This window comes from Etheostoma spectabile, unplaced genomic scaffold (genome assembly GCF_008692095.1).
Source record: "Etheostoma spectabile isolate EspeVRDwgs_2016 unplaced genomic scaffold, UIUC_Espe_1.0 scaffold465, whole genome shotgun sequence".
Taxonomy (NCBI): Eukaryota; Metazoa; Chordata; class Actinopteri; order Perciformes; family Percidae; genus Etheostoma; species Etheostoma spectabile.
In genome coordinates, this window is record NW_022605616.1 from 126,560 (window position 1) to 135,655 (window position 9,096).

The 9,096-nt window shown below is 38.4% G+C and overlaps 1 long non-coding RNA gene across 1 annotated transcript in view; it reads left to right on the forward strand.

The window, feature by feature from the left end:
- LOC116686766 (uncharacterized) overlaps positions 1-8,948 on the forward strand; it is a 20,132-nt gene extending 11,184 nt beyond the window's left edge. Inside the window, exons 3-4 of the long non-coding RNA XR_004331348.1 lie at positions 5,434-5,438; positions 8,937-8,948. This is a non-coding gene — a long non-coding RNA (uncharacterized LOC116686766). The remainder of the gene's footprint in view (positions 1-5,433; positions 5,439-8,936) is intronic.
- The last annotated feature ends 148 nt before the right edge of the window (positions 8,949-9,096 follow it).

Consider the following 9,096-nt stretch of genomic DNA (forward strand, 5'->3'; position numbering starts at 1 on the left):
TCATTCATTCACTCATCCATGCATGGCAAACATGACTGATGTCTTCTATACTTACACACCCCACTCTTACATTTATGTTGGGTTATGTTATTAGGGTATTTAGTTGAATAAACTACTTTTTGGTTACATTATCTGCGTGAGACCTCCCTTTTTGTTGCCGGCCTTGAGCCAGGAGGTAACAAATGGGGTCTCGTCTGGGATTTGTTAGTGCTGGGAATCTGATAAAGTTTTAAAGAAGAAAAAAAAAGTGACTGTTTTGACTGGCTCTCGTTTCTGTAACTAACAGGTTGCAGAGTTGAGGGCTGGTGAGTCGTTTGGAGCCTTTATTCCCGATAGGCATAAGCAATGTGGGACACTCGTTGTCCCCATTGACTCTTTTTGTTTTAGTTTATTTTTGTGCAGCAGGTGATTAGAGCGGTTTGGGAGCTGCTTGGGTGCACTCCATGGCTGTCAAGGTGATTTTTAGCATGCTAAAAGTTAACAGAGTTACTGGGCTTGTGCTTAATTTATCCTGTCACTAGCCTGCATGAAGACCAGGGTTGAGTGAGAGAGGTAGCATTGTTTAGGCGGTTAGCCAGAGGAATAAGGTTCCATACTTGCGGCCTGTAATCCTTGTCTGGTGATAGAGCCACGTGTTTTTTGTTGCTTAGACACTTTCTGCCTGGAGAAATGGCTTCAATTGAGGAATTTGTTCAGTGTCCAGGTGTGGCGTTGCTTGATTCTTGTAAGAAAGACCAGCTCTTTAGAGTGGCTGACTATTACGGCGTAGATCTCTCTAAAAAGTTACACAAAGATGAGTTGGTTGGTTCCAAAATTTAATGAAAAGGACCCTGACATTTTCTTTGTGTTGTTTGAACATTTAGCAAATGCATGGGGTTGGTCTGACACTGACAGCTCTCTACTGCTTCAGTGTGTTCTCACTGGTAAGGCCCAGGAGGCATTTTCAGCCATGAGTGTCACTGATAGTGGTGTCTACCACTTGGTTAAAGCTGCTGTACTTGGACCATATGAATTGGTGCCGGAAGTATATTGTCAGCGGTTCAAATCACACAAAAAAGAGAAGCAGTCTCACACTAAATTTGCTCGTGATTTAGCCACCCGTTTTAGTCGTTGGTGTGCTGCTTCTCAGGTACAAACCTTGGAGGATTTGCAGGAGCTGATGTGCTGATTTTTCATTTGTTCCTACAGACGGCTCACGTAGTAGCTGAAAAATAAATCAAACAATTTGTACTGTGATGTGTAATTTAATTTTGTCGTAATGGATTTTATCAAATTGATATGAAAAAAGTATTGTTCAGAAACTGGTATTGAAGTCAATGTATTGGTATGGGTACCCAAATCAAAAGATTTCCCAACCCTAACAGAACTTGGCCTTAGGAAAATCCTAACTCCTATGAGTGAACCAAGGTGTGGTACCTATATGGCTCATAAAGACATAATATTGCTAGAATTATCAAAGATACGAATATAGCAGTATAACCAGAGGGAAAACATTTTCCATACTGTTTTACACATCCATAAAGTACCAACCCTCCATCAAACATTTGGTTGAACAGTTATACTCCAAACAACAGAAGATGTTAAAAAACAAAGTAAACTATTACTACCACTTTCATTGTTCTATCTAGGGTATGCTCAAATGACAGTAGTGCATATGAATACAAAAAGTCCAGTAAAGAGGCAACCTTGTTGTCTTTGTTTTTGTAACACATTAGGTTACTCCACTGCCAACAGGTCATATTTAAGGCTCAACACCCTGGGCCTCAGCTTCCTGTCATCCAGGCACATCAACACTTTCTGGATGAAGTCAAATGTGTTGGCCAAGTCTTTTGGGTAACTTAGAGGCAGGCCATAAATCAGTGCAAAAAGCATCACAAATCCATCCGCTAATGTGGGGAAATTGATAACTTTGATACTCTCAAGCACAACCGCCGTCCTGTCTGGGCAGACAAACGTGGCATTTGTTGAATTGGCACTGATCAAGAGAAGCCCAACCGGTAGGTCGTCAATGTTAGGTTCATCCGACTGCGACTTCTAAACACAAGAAGAGAGAACTGTCACCCCAGATTGTCTAAGCTATCCACAAAAGCGGTATGTTGCTTTAAGTGCAGCCTAAACAGAGCTTGTGAAACATTTAGAGAATATGAATGATTCAGTCCCACACATTTTTTTTATACTTAGAAACTTAAAAAAAGCTTAATTTCAAAGACATCCATAAGTGGACTTTTTTTTTTTTCTGACTTGCATCCAGTCTATACCCTGCAATAACTACAATTATTATCATTATACTCAAAACCTGCAACTAGAACTTGAACGATGTCTGAGCAGAAGACACACTCTTTGAGGACCTATTCCTCACACAATCAAGCTTAATTTATGATGCCCCCAGAACAATTTACACAATTCTCTTTACACAATTTCTATTTTTACACAAACAATATTACTTACATCGCACAGCTTCAGAAAACCAGAGTCATCCTCGTTTAGATATGCAGGGATAGCACGGAGGACAGCAGCGCGTCTAACATGGACATCAACTTGTTCCTGAAGTGTGACAACATAATGTTTCTTCACTTTGGATGTTAAACAGCATAGCCACATAAAAGTTTTACAATAAAGACCTTTCTCAAGTATATGAACTTGAGGGTTTCTAAAAGGTTACACCAAAATCCACTCCAAGAACCATAACTAGCTAACCTGGAGGTCATAAGCTCTAAAGAGCTGACCCAGAATGGTGGCAACTTTTGTGGGTGCAGCTTTTTTCCTGAACAAGCTCTGAAGACAATTGGCTTGACTGTCCAACTGCATAAAGAAATGGTTCTTCAGGTTGATTTGCAATTCTGTGAAACTCGGCACAGACCAGCACAAATGTAAAAAAACAAAACAAAATCTGTTCAAGTCTATCCGTATATATAAATAAATAGCAACAAAGATGCTACTCTTTTGTCCAATAATGGCAAAACATTGATCTTATTCTCTGTCAGATTTGGTGGAAAATATACAGAGCCTTAAAACAAATGATATGCTATAGTTGATGTAAACCTGAGTCAAATTGTCACACAAAAGAATTAAAATGAATGCTCAATAATGCTCTTCTAGAATAGGTCTACATGGGAAATAGTACATGTCTGTCAGTTTCTGTCAAGACAATGTCATCCTTAAAATCTGAGACATCATAGTCTGGATGAATCCTACTTTTGTGGGCATTGAAGGAAGAGTACACATAAGTACAGTAATGACAATTTCTGAATGAATGAATGAATGCGCTCATGTTATAAATGTGTCCTTAAATGACAAAGAAGACTTTTGTCATTAAATGGTTGCTTGAATCCACGCAGGACAGTGAAATGACATTCATCCCACCTGATTTTCACGTCACACAACTGTCTGACTATGTAACCGTGTAAGATGAATTTTCAAAGCATTTACTGACTGAAATGCAGATGCAGTCTATATACAGACCCTTGTCTTTAACAAAGAACTGACTGAGGAAAAATTGCTGTGATGCAAACAATAGTGTTGAAGCAACTGTGCTCTTTTATTAAAGGCTGCTGCCCAAAGTTTACAAATCCACGCCATTGTTAAACTATGTTACCCCCTATCAAATCCTCAAGTCTGCATAAATAGTGAAAACAGTTATGGATAAGTTAGACTCATTTTAGTGGTGTGCATTTATTCATATTTATTACTTTTGCAAAGCTTATTTAGCATCATTAACATACCAGATGGAAGAGTCCGTATGACGCCAATTGCCTCAGCTTCAGCCTTAATAGAAAGAAGACTGAGATGTTAACTAGGTTGCAACACTTTCACAAAAGCACTAATGTTATGTAAAATATCTTGGGAGTATTTAATACACAATAACATTACAAATGTGAAATATTAAAGAGGGCAGGCTTAATGTAGCTACTGCTGATCTCAAGTTAAACAGGCTAAGGTTAATACATTTAACCTCTGTGGCAGACTAATGTCCTTAATGGTACTTGTCCATAGAAAGACGAACCAAAGAGACTTCAAACCATATATCAATAAGCTAAATGAAGATATGAACAATAAGCAATCTCAGGTTGAGAAGGGAGATACCTTATTTTAACTTCACATTATTTTCAAATGTTTGACCTTGAAAAAGTCACCACTGACCTCACAGACTGTGATGACGTTATTTCACAAACGCATTCCAAGCCTACACTTTATATTTAACTGGCCTTACAAAATGTTGAACACTTGTCAACGTAACAACAGTATTGCGTGAAAAAAAATATTTAAAACCCATGCATGCCCAGACATGCATGTCAATGAAAAAAAAATGGTCACCGCCTAACGTTCAGTAATGTTACTGGTCTGTGTAACGTCAACGTTATGGTTAGTCAGATTAGTACATTTAGCTAGAGCATGGGTATTTTAATTTTAAATGAATGTAAATAAAAGGGTGGCTAGTGCGATGTTAGCCTGATCTTACAGCTTTAAAGTTACTTCAAACTGGAAACAATTCAAACAGTTATGTGTTTAATGGTTTAATCATTTCAGCTGGCTTGTAGGCCATTATACTGTATTGGGTAGTTTAATTCCTAATAAAACATGGTATTTTATAAACTACGTGTGTTTTGTGCGGAAAAAAACTTCATTTGTAAATAAACTAGCAACTGAAGCTGTCAGATGAATGCAGTGGAGTAAAAACTACAATATTTCTCTCTGAAATGAAATGTACCTCAAATTTGTACTTAAGTACAGTACTCGAGTAAATATGCTTAGTTACATTCTACCACATAGCAGTTAGGTCCAGGCTTGATGAAGACCAGTTGGTGCAAAACACTCCAGGACGTCATATCCAGCATCAAATCTCTTTTTTTACACATATTTTCTGATAAATGGAGTGGGTGTTCTTTTCTCACAATTTGAGGCTCTCTAGACCAGCCTGGTCTCACAGAATTCCGTGAAATGATCATGAACTGTTAATACCACATTACGTGGTGGTGGCACAGAATGTGTGAAAATTCCGTGTGGCCACCATGGATAACAATGCCAACGTAAAGTCAATGACAAAATGAAGTAGCCTGAAAATCTGCGTGAGGAGGATGGTTGGAGGGGTGGATGGGTCAAACACAGGACTTTCACCCGGGAGACCGGGGATCATGTCCCGCGTGTGATGTTTCCTAAAGTTGCTTTCTTCTTTTCCTATACCCATCTGTACCATTCTTCCCGTGTGTCACAGAACCGTAAACCCGCCCACAACCTTTTCCTAAACTTAACTGTCCCGTTCTTCCCGTGTGTTACGGAACTGTAAGCCCACCCTCAACCTTTTCTTTACCTTAAGGGGCTGTGTTTATTTCACAGAATTCTTCCGTGGGCCCATCACAGAATTTTTTGTGATTCCATGAAACTGCCACAGATATTGAGTTTGGTGGCCATGTTCATTTCACAGAATTCTGTGAGATCAGGTTTTCTAGACACAATAAATTCCCATTTATGCTTCTTCCCACCTTCAACCTGGGCAGAGGTCTAATCAGATAAAAGAACAGAAAACACTTGTGTGGGTGTCCAGGGCCTTTAAATAAATGCTGATGTATTCCACTACCACCAGTCTCCCTGGCATGTGATACCTGATATTTAACACTAGATGGTGTTGTTGTATGTGTAACTAATGAGACTTGGTGAATGGAGCAAGCACAAAAAAAGCTGAATTTTAGTTTGACTCTTTGAGTCACAAAGCAATATTACATAATTTGCTCATTCAGGTGTGTATTTATTTCATGTTCTAGCATGTTGGAAAGATGAATGCTACTTTTTGGGTAAGCTTGATTGTTTTAATCAATATAAGATTTTGTATGGTTTGAAATTATTGAAATGTTCAGATCCTTTTTTTCATACCACAATGAAAAAAAAGACCACATTAAAAGTAAAAGCCTGCATTCAACATCTTACTTAACTAAAATATAAGTAATAAAAGCAAAATACCATATAATTGACGTATCAAAAGTAAACGTTTTGTCATAAGTTAATATTCCAGGCTTCTGTCTTTTTGCCTGCGAAATGCACTGTAATTTTTCATGTATTCCACATGTTTATTACTGTAAACCCCACACTGACGTTTGCAGTAAGGCAAGGCAAGGCAAGGCAGCTTTATTTGTATAGCACATTTCAGCAACAAGGCAATTCAAAGTGCTTTACACAAAATCAGTTAAACAGATAAAACACAAGTAAAAACAGTTAAAAATCATAAGCATTAAAAACCGGTAAAACACATGAATAGACGTTTAAAACAAAGAGAAACATAAAAACAAGAATAAAATTTACAGTGCAGCCTAAGAAATTTAAAGAAATGATTAGTCATTTAAAGAAAGGCAGCATCAAATAGAAAGGTCTTCAGCCTTGATTTAAAAGAACTGAGAGTAGCAGCGGATTACAGGTTTCTGGGAGTTTATTCCAGATATGAGGAGCATAGAAACTGAAAAGGCACCCTGTTTAGTTCTGACTCTGGGGACAGAAAGCAGACCTGTCCCAGATGACCTGAGAGGTCTGGGTGGTTCATAGTGTAGTAGCAGATCAGCAATATATTTTGGACCTAAACCGTAAGTGATTTATAAACTAGCAAGAGTACTTTGAAATTATTCTTTGAGAACAGGAAGCCAGTGTAAAGACTTCAGAACTGGAGTGATGTGATCCAGTTCTTGGTCTTAGTGAGGACTCGAGCAGCAGCGTTCTGAATCAGCTGCAGCTGTCTGTTGATTTTTTAGGGAGACCTGTAAAGACCCCGTTACAGTAGTCAAGTCTACGAAGATAAAGGCATGGACAAGTTTTTCCAAATCCTGTGACACATAAGTCCTTTAACCCTTGATATATTCTTAGGTGATAGTAGGCTGACTTTGTAATTGTCTTAATGTGGCTGTTAAAGTTCAGGTCTGAGTCCATGACTACACCAAGATTTCTGGCTTGTCTGTTGTTTTTAACATTGTTGTTTGAAGCTGAGCGCAGACTTTTAATCGGTCTCTCTTGCTCCAAAAAACACACACTCAGTTTTTCCTTCATTTAATTTCAGAAAGTTCTGGCACATCCAGCCGTAATTTGTTCGATGCACTTAGTCAGTTTTTGTATTGGCTATAGTCCCCTGGCGATAAGGTCATGTAAATTTGTGTGTCCGCATACTATGGAACTTATTTTGTTTTTCTCCATAATCTGAGCCAGTGGAAGCATGTAGATGTTAACACGAAGAGGCCCCAGAATGGAGCCTTGCGGAACTCCGCACGTCATATTGTACGCTCAGATGCATAATTACCTATAGACACAAAGTAATCCCTATTCTTTAGGAGGATTCAACCAGTTTAGTACTGAGCCCGAAGGCCAACGCAGTTTTCCAATCGGTTAGTAGTATATCGTGGTCGACCGTGTCAAATGCAGCACTAGATCAAGTAATACTAAGATTGAAATTTTGCCATTATCTGTGTTAAGGTGGATGTCATTAAAGACTTTGACAAGAGCGTTTCAGTGCGTGGTGTGGTCGGAAACCGACTGAAAGGTATCAAAACGTTGTTAGTGACAAGAATGGTTGAGTTGTGAAAGACTACTTTTTCAATGATTTTACTTAAAAACGGAAGGTTTGATATTGGCCTATAGTTGCTCATTAGTGACTGTCTAGGTTGTTCTTTTTTAGAGTGGCTTGATTACTGCAGTTTTCAGGGCCTGTGGAAAGATACCTGAAAGAAGAGATGTGTTCACAATCTGTAGAAGATCAGAAGTAAACAATTGGAAACATTTTTGAAAAGTCGTTGGTAGAACATCAAGGCAACAGGTCGAGGTTTTCAGATGTGAATAATGTCCTCCAGGTTTGTATGGTGATCGTGTGAAATTCTGTCATATTGGAACTATTTTTGCTTGAACACTGTGACAACACCTATCTGGACTTGATATGGAGGCACTGACTGTTTGTCTAATCTTTTGAATTTTGTCTTTGAAGAGGAGGCAAAGTCATTGCAGGCCTTGGTAGATAAAAGTTCAGATGCTACTGGTACTGGAGGGTTTGTTAACTATCAACAGTAGCAAACAAAGCACGGGAATTATTATTGTTCTAGAGATAATATCAGAGAAAAGGACCTTTGCATTCCTCAGTTCCAAATTATAAATGCGAAGTCTCTCTTTATAGGAGTTATAAGGACCAGGAGATTTGTTTTTCGCCACTCGTTCAGCTTTCTACACTCTCTTTTTCGTTCTCACCAGTAGGACATTCTCCATGGAGATCTTTTCTTACCAGATACAACTTTGACCTGTGGGAGCAATGATCAATAACTTGTGATTTTACAGTTGAAATTATCTACAAGCTCACTGATGATAGCCCAGAGAGGGCTGGTGTGGAGGAGAAAAGCTGTATAAATGTGTCACTGGTGTTTTCAGTGATATACCGTTTTCTGATTATCTTTGTTTGGACACTTTTGGGCACAGAGATAGTGCCTTTAAAGAAAACATTACTGTTTACAACACAGTAATGCAAACGCTTGTATCTGTGGTAATTAGGAACGAAGCACGTATTTCAAGGTGGTGGATGGGTCCCACAGTACTTTCAGCAAGTACTTGTCGTGTCTCAGAAGTACTTATTTAGCACAATTGTTTTTCTTATCTTAAACATGTGTTATATCTTTACTCGTATCACTGGGGACATTCCAAGTTTTCTTCTGGATCCAAATAGGAGGGGCTGTGTTTTCCCTAGATGAAAAGACAGCTCGTTATCAGACAGCCAAATCCAACATTTAGAAGCTCCTCATCCAAGAACTACTAAAGCTTTATGGCACACAAGAATAGCTGAATTGTTGGCATAAAGAAAAAGGTCAGATAAAGAGCCATCTTTTATGTTAATAATGTCCACTAAAAAAAAGAGTGGCCCTACAACACTCCCTTGAAGGACCCCACAACTTAGTTTTATCTTTTGAAAGTGTCCCCTTGTACAGTGCCTTGCAAAAGTATTCATAAAGATACGAAACTGTAATTTTTTGTGAAGAATCAACAACAAGTGGGACACAATCATGAAGTGGAACAAAATGTATTGGATATTTTAAACTTTTTTAACAAATTAAAAACTGAAAAATTGGGCGTGCAAAATTATTCAGC